The sequence below is a fragment of the Artemia sp. Qi Xiang Cuo genome, chromosome 4 (genome assembly GCF_049724085.1).
Source record: "Artemia sp. Qi Xiang Cuo chromosome 4, ASM4972408v1, whole genome shotgun sequence".
Classification (NCBI taxonomy): domain Eukaryota; kingdom Metazoa; phylum Arthropoda; class Branchiopoda; order Anostraca; family Artemiidae; genus Artemia; species Artemia sp. Qi Xiang Cuo.
The window spans coordinates 36159110-36168294 of NC_142797.1; the positions used below are offsets into that span (position 1 = coordinate 36159110).

Here is a 9185-nt window from a genome sequence, read left to right on the forward strand (position 1 = left end):
TATCTCGAAAGTAGGTAAGTGCAGGAATGGACCATTTCACGAGCTTGTCCGTTCTCATTAGGTAATACTCTTATTCACTTTTTGATCTTAGCAACTGAAGAATATCGTCTTGAACTACCTTGATGTCTTCTTTAGATGCCCCCATTTTCTGAAGTGCATGTTTTGCATTGATCCGATAGTGTAGCCAGCAATGAGCAGCCTGAATATGAAGAAATATTTTTTTTATCGCAGCCTCTAGATCCTGTTCTCTCTCACTCACAACATTATTTTGCTGATTATTGAAGCTTGTGGCGGTATGAATTATATCTAGACACAACTCGTCGTGAGACTCAGCTGTAATAATAGTTTTACGTAAAAATTTGCATGAACTAAGATGATCGGTCAAATTATTTTTAATGTAATGGTGTTTGTATATCGTAGCTGATACTTGGTATTTAAAACGTTTCGCTTTGTTCTAAGTCTGTATAACTATAGTGATCCCATGTCTTCCAAATTCATCAACTTCTCTGATAGCACATTCTTATATGCAGGTGACGGCTGCTTCTCCTTGCCAAAAAAAATTTTCGGTCACAACAAAATCAGTTTCCGTCATAAGATATCGAATAATGTTACACGTTTCTTTGGATATCTTGCTTTTTCTGGCCAAAGAAAAGGCATCCTTTACCTGCCGCTGACTTCTTGGAACATTTTTCTGCAGCTCATTCATTGTCTTGCTCAACTCATTATCGAAATGTTCTCGAGGTGTAATTTTTGTGGTTTTTGCTACATTTTTGGCTCTTATTAATACAGGTTTCTCTGAAGGAACAAAAGGGATAGCTTTTAGTCCTTCTTTCTTTTTATGGTTTCCATGGGGGTCACAATTGGATTTTCTGTCACAAGTACCAACATAATGAATCACCGTATATAGGCATTGCTCAAGGGGACAGTTGAATGCACATTGCTCATATCGAAAGATATATCTCTTCAAATCAACTATCTTGCCTTCAATCATCCGTTGATTAACTCTCTTTCTGAAGTTTTGATGAAAAGAGGGTAAATATACTGAGTGTCCCCAACTACTTCTGCTATAACGGTAACCATCAGCCTTGTAGTCTTGTAAGTATTCAAAACTATCTGAATATACTGAAAAAATACTCTCTGCAATAGGAGAAGCTGGAACTTTGTTCTTGCAGAGTCTAAACGTTGAAATATCCGGTTCGTTGGCTGTTGTTAATATTTTGTCAGAATCATTAGATCTAAATGCCAAGTTGTCGGTTTTGTAAATAAGTGGGTCTACTGGATTAGGAAGTGAGGCGCCATGTATTGTTTGAATTACGATTGGTCTATCATTTTGAAAATTTTGTACTTTTTTGGACAAAAAACAAACATTCAGAGAAGGCTTATTAAAAGCCGATTTATTTTTCTCAGGCCGTGTACTATAAATCTGTGTTTCGTAAGAGCCCTGGTAATTGTCTTCACATAATTCATTGGCTATGTATACCGTTTTGTTAACGTTACTTTTTTGTTATGGGTCTCTTTTATTGTTTTCGTCATAGGAGTCATTAATCTGGAACTCATTTTCTACTTCAAGTTGAAAATATTCCACCATATTCTCTTGGTAGTCAACCTTTTCCATGTCCTTGCACTCTTTATTCTCCATGCACTCTTTAATGTCCATGCACTCTTTAATTTCCATGCACTCCTTGAACACCATGTCCAGCTTATCATTTTCAAAGTCCTCTTGGGTATCAATCTTTTCTGACACCTTTGCTTCAAAGTTTGTTTAGTAACCATACTTATTGACTTTAACTCCCTGTATTTCATTTTCATCTGTGGATTTGCATATTGTACTTACCATTTTGAGCTCACATTATTTCAAATACCTCTTATCTTTTTTCAAGATTGAGAATTTCATTTTTTTTCTTTGTATATGTTGATGGATTTGCCACGAGAGCATCTTTTCTTCTTGTTTTGACCAATCATAAAAACATAAATTAAAAGTTAAACTAAACAGACAATTATTTCAGTGTCTCAAAAACTATATCCGCGAGTCTGTGAAAGAGTATTCAAACTATAATTATTATATAAGTGCTAAAGATCATTTGTATGTCAACACCACCTAAAATAGGTAACAAAACTGATTATCTTTAAGGGTATTTTATATTTGCTGAAAAAAAATTAAAATGGATTTACTGAAAAATTGTTAATTTTTATTTTATATTTTTATTTAATAAAGTTTATCCTAACTTTCAGTTAAAAAACATTCTTTTTAGTTTAATTTGTTTTATGATCGTTTTTATAATAATGTTGGTAAATTTTAAATAATGAATTAAAATTACAGTAAAATAAAACAGTTTTTTGTAATAAACATTACAGTGAAATAAACACTTAAGCCGCTGAGCTTCCTGGAATTAATGTTCATTATTTTCAATAGTTCCTTACAGTTATACGGACTATTATATTGATTTTACACTTTTTGTCGTTGATGTTTTGAAAAACAAAAGCACGCTGTTCGAGATACATATAGTTTTCAATAAAACGAAAAGGACGTAACATACCTTAGACTTTTATGGGTTGGGAAGGGAGAAAGGGGCAGTAGCCAAACTCCTATTGGTAGTAATTTTTGTTTACCATATAAAATTAGGGGGACAAAAGTATTTTTGTCCCCCCGCGATAAATTCCACCCGGGAAATTCCTCTGAGCCCCCCCTGAAAACGGCCTTGGGTTGCACCCCTTACCGTGTTGGTTTGAGGGATATCAGACCAAGAGAGTGCATTTCAATGCCAAAATATTCAAAACAGTTTGGAGATTTATGTTTTCTACAAAATAGATGAAAGGTCAAATACATGTCTATTGAGATAAAATGACCCCCTAGCGCCACTGGATTTAAGCTTTTATGTTATAAAAATTTCCTTTGTTTTAGTTTTTATTGGAAATTGTGCATGCACATATGCTGATTATTTATTCATTAAAATCTTAATTATTTTTTATTTCTTGAAGTAATAAAAGGGAAAACATTAAAAAAAATTTAATAAAATTATAAATTATTTTATATATTTTAGAAATCATATAGTTTAGAAACCTACTTAGTTTAATTTCTGTTTTTTATGATATTGTGGTGTTTTAATTTTTGTGTGTGTTGGGGTTCATTTATTTATTGATACTGATATATTGTATTTTTTTGCTTTGTAGATTATTTTATTATATTCTTTCTATCATTTTTTTTATTTTGGAGTTCTTTATTTTTTTTTGTAATATAATTTGGTTAAAAGCTTTTATTTGATTAATTTTTTTCTATTTATATTTAAATAGTTTTTTTCATTTAGAAAGATTTATAAAATTATGAATTTATACATCAATCAATAACATAAGAAACTTAAATAACCACAGGGCATAAACTATGACCCTTGCCCCTAATCTCTGGGGTCTGTCTCAAACCTAAAAGCCTTGTTATATGATATTGAGACTATTTTGAATGGAAGGGGTATCTCAAAATTTCTAGTTGACGCACTTTAGGACAATACGACGTGTGGGTAGGATGGAGAGGGTAGCTGCCCTCTGATCACTGACTATTACTATATCACTCTTATCTGAAAAAAAAATTCCGGGTTACAACATCGTTCTTTACTTAGGCACCGCTACTGCTCGTACTATGATTTTATTTTTTTTTGTTTGATATGTTTTTTTATAAAAATTATACGAGTATTTTTATATTAATATAACCTTTACTAAAATGATTAATTCGTATATGGTTTGTTACAGGTGCACGGGGCCGTAGCCCAACTCCTCTTAGTAGTAATTTTTGTTGACTATATAAAAATAAACCAGACTATGCATATAATATTTTTTCAAGAACAATTGTTGCAGTAGAAACAGTAAACATTAACGGTGTCTGCTTTGACAATTAACTTGCCAAACATGCAAAGTTTTTTTTTGTAGTTATATAAAAGCTTCTTATTTTAATATAAACTAGCCTTTCTGCTTCAGGAGACACAGTTACAAAATTTGGGACAACAATTAAAAATAGTCAAACTTTAGCGTAAAGAGAAAAGTATCAAGGAGTATCGAAACCTCCTCATAATAACATAATTTTGTTTCTATTTAGTTAATATAATATATACTTAATTTCAGTTGATAAACTTTCTAATTTTTAAATATTCGTTATTATAGTTTGTCTTATAGTGCTTGTAAATACTCATTCACTAATCATATGTGAATAACTATAAAACAGTTTTTTGTAACAAAAATTACAGTGAAATAAATATTTAAACCGCTGAGATTATTGGAATTAATTATCATTATTTTAAATAGGTCATTATAGTTTTATTTCCTTTTACATTGATTTCACACATTTTGTATTTGATATGTTTAAAAACTAAACCACGTTGTTCGAGATACATATATTTTTCAATAAAACGGAAAGGACATAACAGAACTTAGACTCTAATGGTGTGGGAAGGGAGAACGGGGCAGTAGCCAAACTCCTATTGGTAGTAATTTTTGTTGACCATATAAAATTAGGGGGACAAAAGTATTTTTGTCCCCCCTCGATCAATTCCACCCGGGAAATTCCTCTGAGCCCCCCCGGTCAACGGCTGTGGGGGGCCCCCCGTCACGGGGTGGTTTGAGGGATAACAGACCAAGATAGATATGGAACTTGACGAAATCGAAAAAAAAAGTTTTAGAGTGCTATGACCGTAAAAATATAGGAACGTCCCACTAACTGTATTTTTACTTTATATGACCCCATAACGCTCCTGGTATGTACGCTTTTAATCTAAATGACAAATGTCCTTCTGATAACTTTCTACTAATAAAAAAGGCAGTAGTCCTCAATTTCCAATCGAATGAATCCCTTTTTAAAGCTTCTACGACAACTATTTCTATAAGAATCTTATAAGCCCCAAGGGTATAACTTACAACCCTTGTTCTGAGGGCTATGGGGGGGGATGTCATCCTCAAAGGCATAATTTACAGACCTTTCAGCTACGTTAAAATAACTGGCCATATCAGAATGTTGATCGGAAGTGTTTGGGGAGATGATGGGAGTTAGGGGGAAGGGTGATTCTCCCTCCGATGACTTTCGACTTAAAAAGGGAAATAGCCCTCTCAATTTCCAATCCAATGAGTCCTTTTTGAACACGACAACACTTTCTATATAAACCTTATATGCCCCCTGAGCATAACTTACAATCCTTACCCTGAGGGATTTGGGGGATAGGAGTTGTCATCTTCAAAGACATAATTTCCAGACCTTTCATCTACTTTGAACACAATGGCTATCTCAAAATTTTGATTGGATGTGTTTGGGAAAATGGTGGGTATGGGAGGGGTGTTAGCTGCCCTCTGATTACTTTCGACTATTAAAAAGAGCACTAGCCCTTTCAATTCTTAATGGAATGATCCCTTTTTGAAGTTCTACGAAAACGCTTTATATAAAATCTTATATGCCCCCAGGGCATAACTTACAACCCTTGCCCTCCGGGGTGTAGGGGGGGGGGGTTGTCCTTCTCGAAGACATAATTTCTAAAACTTTCAACAACGTTGAACAAAATGGCTATCTCAAAATTGTGATTAGATGTGTTTGGGGAAATGGTGGGCGTGAGAGGGGGGTTAGTTGCCCTCCAATCACTTTCGACTGTTGAAAAGGGCACTAGCCCCGTTCAATTTCCAATCGAATGAACCCTTTTTGAAGTTTCTACGACAACTCTTTCAATAAAAAAAAACTTATATGCCCCAGGGCATAACTTCCAATCCTTGCCCTGAGGGCTCTGGGGGGAGTGTCATCCTCAATGACATAATTTCCGGACCTTTCAACTTCGTTGTACAGAATGGCTGTCTCAAACATTTGATTGGACGTGTTTGGGAAAATGGTGGGCGTGAGGTGGTTATTAAACACTTACAACCCCTACCCTGAGGGGGAGGGGGTTCTTCCTAAAAAGCAATAATATACGGACCTTTCAACTACGTTGGACAGAATGCCTAAAAATACGAATTTTTAACAGTCGAAAGTGATTGGAAGGCAACTAACCCCCCTCTCACGCCCACAGTTTCCCCAAACACATCCAATCAAAAATTTGAGATGGCCATTTTGTTCAACGTAGTTGAAAATTTAGAAATTATATCTTTGAGGATGACAACCCCCTGTAACGGGATCAAAATCCTAGAAGCATAAACTCCGCTGTCGAGTTATTAATTAAGACAATATTTTTCTGATAATTCTAAGTTAAGAGACACGAAATTTGCGTCGTGATATCTGTCTAACTAAGAGGCAAGTGCCTACATCGTGTCTTACTATGAAACTTATTATTAAAATTATAATAAACTTATAATCAATTAAAATGGCTAAATTAAGTAAAATTCTAAAATAAAGATTCTGCTATCTAATAGTTATCAATTAGCCAATCAATTCATAAACAGAACTTTTGTTGACAGAAAGAATTCCAAAATGTTAAATTTACAAGTCATGTATCTCGTAGTTAATCTTTAAATTCATGGTATGAATACTTTTACCGGCGCCAGTGTCGTAGGTGCAAAACAATGATGTCTTTAAGTATCGAATAGCATTCGCAGGTGCAAACAAAGTGGCGAATGGCGAAACAGTGTTTCACTTATAAAAAAGGATACAAAGTCAAATAGACATTGTAGACCAAACTTTTGTTCGACAGAAAAAGTTACGAGAGTCATTCTCATATCTATAAATTAAACAAAATAGAACATTAATAATGTGTTACAAAAACTTTGTGTGACAGGAAAAATCCTGATGATTCAATCTTACAACTATTATTCACGTTAAATTTAAAATACCCAATTGGTGTATTCCTTGTCCAATAGGAATATAGGACATACGGTCCGAAACCAATGGACCCAATGTAATATACTTTTCAGCAACGCCTGAATGTAACCACAGGCAAAATTGGAGAGTATGGTTAGCAGAACTTAGCAGTTTTGCGCCAGTCTATTAGCAGCCTATTATCAGTTTAGAACGAGTCCAGAACCAGTCTAGAGAAGGAGTTTTTTAGAACGAGTTTAGAGTGAGTCTTTGAGTAAAATTTAAGAACAATCAAATGTAAGCAATTTAACTATTGGTAATCCTTGACATTGTTATCAGAACATTGTTAAACCCATGTTGCATTGTATACGCCTCAGTATATAACATCGTCCTAGTGCCTATGATTGTGAAGTGTTATACAGAGAATATTGATATTCCAGAAACAGCTTTGTACCGTTAATGTGAGTAAAAATAAATACATTACTTTCTTAATTTTGTCTCTTTATGTTAGTATTTCTCAAGATAATTAGTCCTTATGGCTCAAACCGCTCTCAAGGGAACCTAAAATCTTTTAATCTGATTTCGACTCAATATGGCCATTAACAGATACTCCCCGTTTGAATTGCTACTTTAATCCCCCGCTACATGAAGCTCCCCCTCTACTATGATATAAAGCCCACGAAACAGCAACAAAAGAATTAATAAAGAAAACCCCCCATTAGAATTGGGGCGGTGCTGTTTAAAGGAGCAAAACGCAAGGACAAAATTTTCCAAAAAAAAAGATTATTGGGAAATACTACGCATAGAGAAAGTGCAATATTTTGTTAGGCATAAATCCCCTTAATATAGTAACAAAAAAAAGTATACTCCATAAGAAAAAAGATATATAGAATCCCCTCATAAGATAACAGAAATTTGGAAGTGTCAAATTTGAATTATATAAAAAACAAAAAAAACAAAAAACCCAGTGCCGAATTTTAATTAATTTTGGAAAAAAAACTAACCAATATGTTGTTAGATCCAAACGTACAATTGCTTAAACAAAAACTTATTGCCAAAACAGTGGAAATTTCAAAATCCCTTCCCTCATATAATGGAGACACAGACGTTGATGAATTTAGTATCTAATTAAACCAATTTGTAGAAGTAACTAAAACGGACTTAAAATCATTAGTAGGCATGTTGTTAATGAGACTAAAAGGGCAAGCATTAACATTCTTAAAACAAATAGAGAACACCATAGGGGAAGATAACAACCTTCCAATAAACTCCATAGAAAAATTGCTAAAAGCGTTTCGAGAAAGATTTGTTGAAACCAGTTCAACACACAAATTGAAGCACGGAACTGTATGTTTCGACGAAACCCAAAATGTTAGGGAATATCTACATAAAGTAATGGTATCCATAGAGGCTAAATATGGGAAAGAATCCGGTACCCTATATGATAAAATCGTACTAAACGCATTCTTGCAAGGATTGAGCCCCAAGCTGTACCGAATGTTAATATCCAAAAATATTCAAACATTAAAGCTAGCAGTTCAGGAAGTAGAGAGAATGGTTGAAATTGACACGATTGTGGCAAATCACAATAAGTCAAGAATAAATAACGCAGGAGAACCAACTCTGGGACGATCACGAGGAATTTGACCCACATTTTTCTCAAGAGATAATTCCCCAAAACCAAATCAAAATAGATCCTCAACCACTACCAGACAAAGAACTGTACATTTCGTACCCACAAACACGGCAAACTTCGTAAGTAACCCCCCAATTATATGCTATGCATATAATAAACAAGGACATATTTCCAGGGAATGCCGTACAAGAGACAATTACACACCAGCAACCCCCAGTTTTAATAACCGTTTGTTCGGGAGAACAAACTTAAATGCCAATGGGTCAGGAAGTTATAGGAGTAACCCCCCACGCCTACCATTATTCCGCAACCCCTACCAACAGGGATTGGAATATGCAAACCCTCCTCCCAATCGACAAAATAATTATCGGCTCCCCAACCCAAATACGCGACAAAACATGTACCAATTTAATTCACGGACAGTGTATCCGACTAGATTTAACAGGAATACGAACGATAACAGAAGGCATTTTTTCCCGACGGGAAGAAATATTTCTTCAATGCAAAATAAATAAATGCTGCGAGCCATCGGCACAAGAAATTCCAACCCGCGTAATAATACGTGGCAGCCGAGACAATCAAATGTCAATCAACTTGTTAGGCATGCTCCCACCGAACCCCAATGCCAAACACCAACCTATCAAATAAATGCAAAGGGAAACGAAACAGGCCCCCAAGAAAATTAACCGGGACCCTGGAGGCCAGTATTTTTTATAGGTCCCTTCCAGTAGTTGTACCTTCTTTAAGTGATAATAATGATACATTACCTATATTAAATGATTTTGGTGTTGCAAATAT

At 34.6% G+C, this 9185-nt stretch overlaps 1 pseudogene; it reads right to left on the bottom strand.

Moving 5' to 3' along the window:
* Positions 1–520: 520 nt before the first annotated feature.
* On the bottom strand, positions 521–1962 carry LOC148953060 (uncharacterized; annotated as a pseudogene).
* Positions 1963–9185: the final 7223 nt, after the last annotated feature.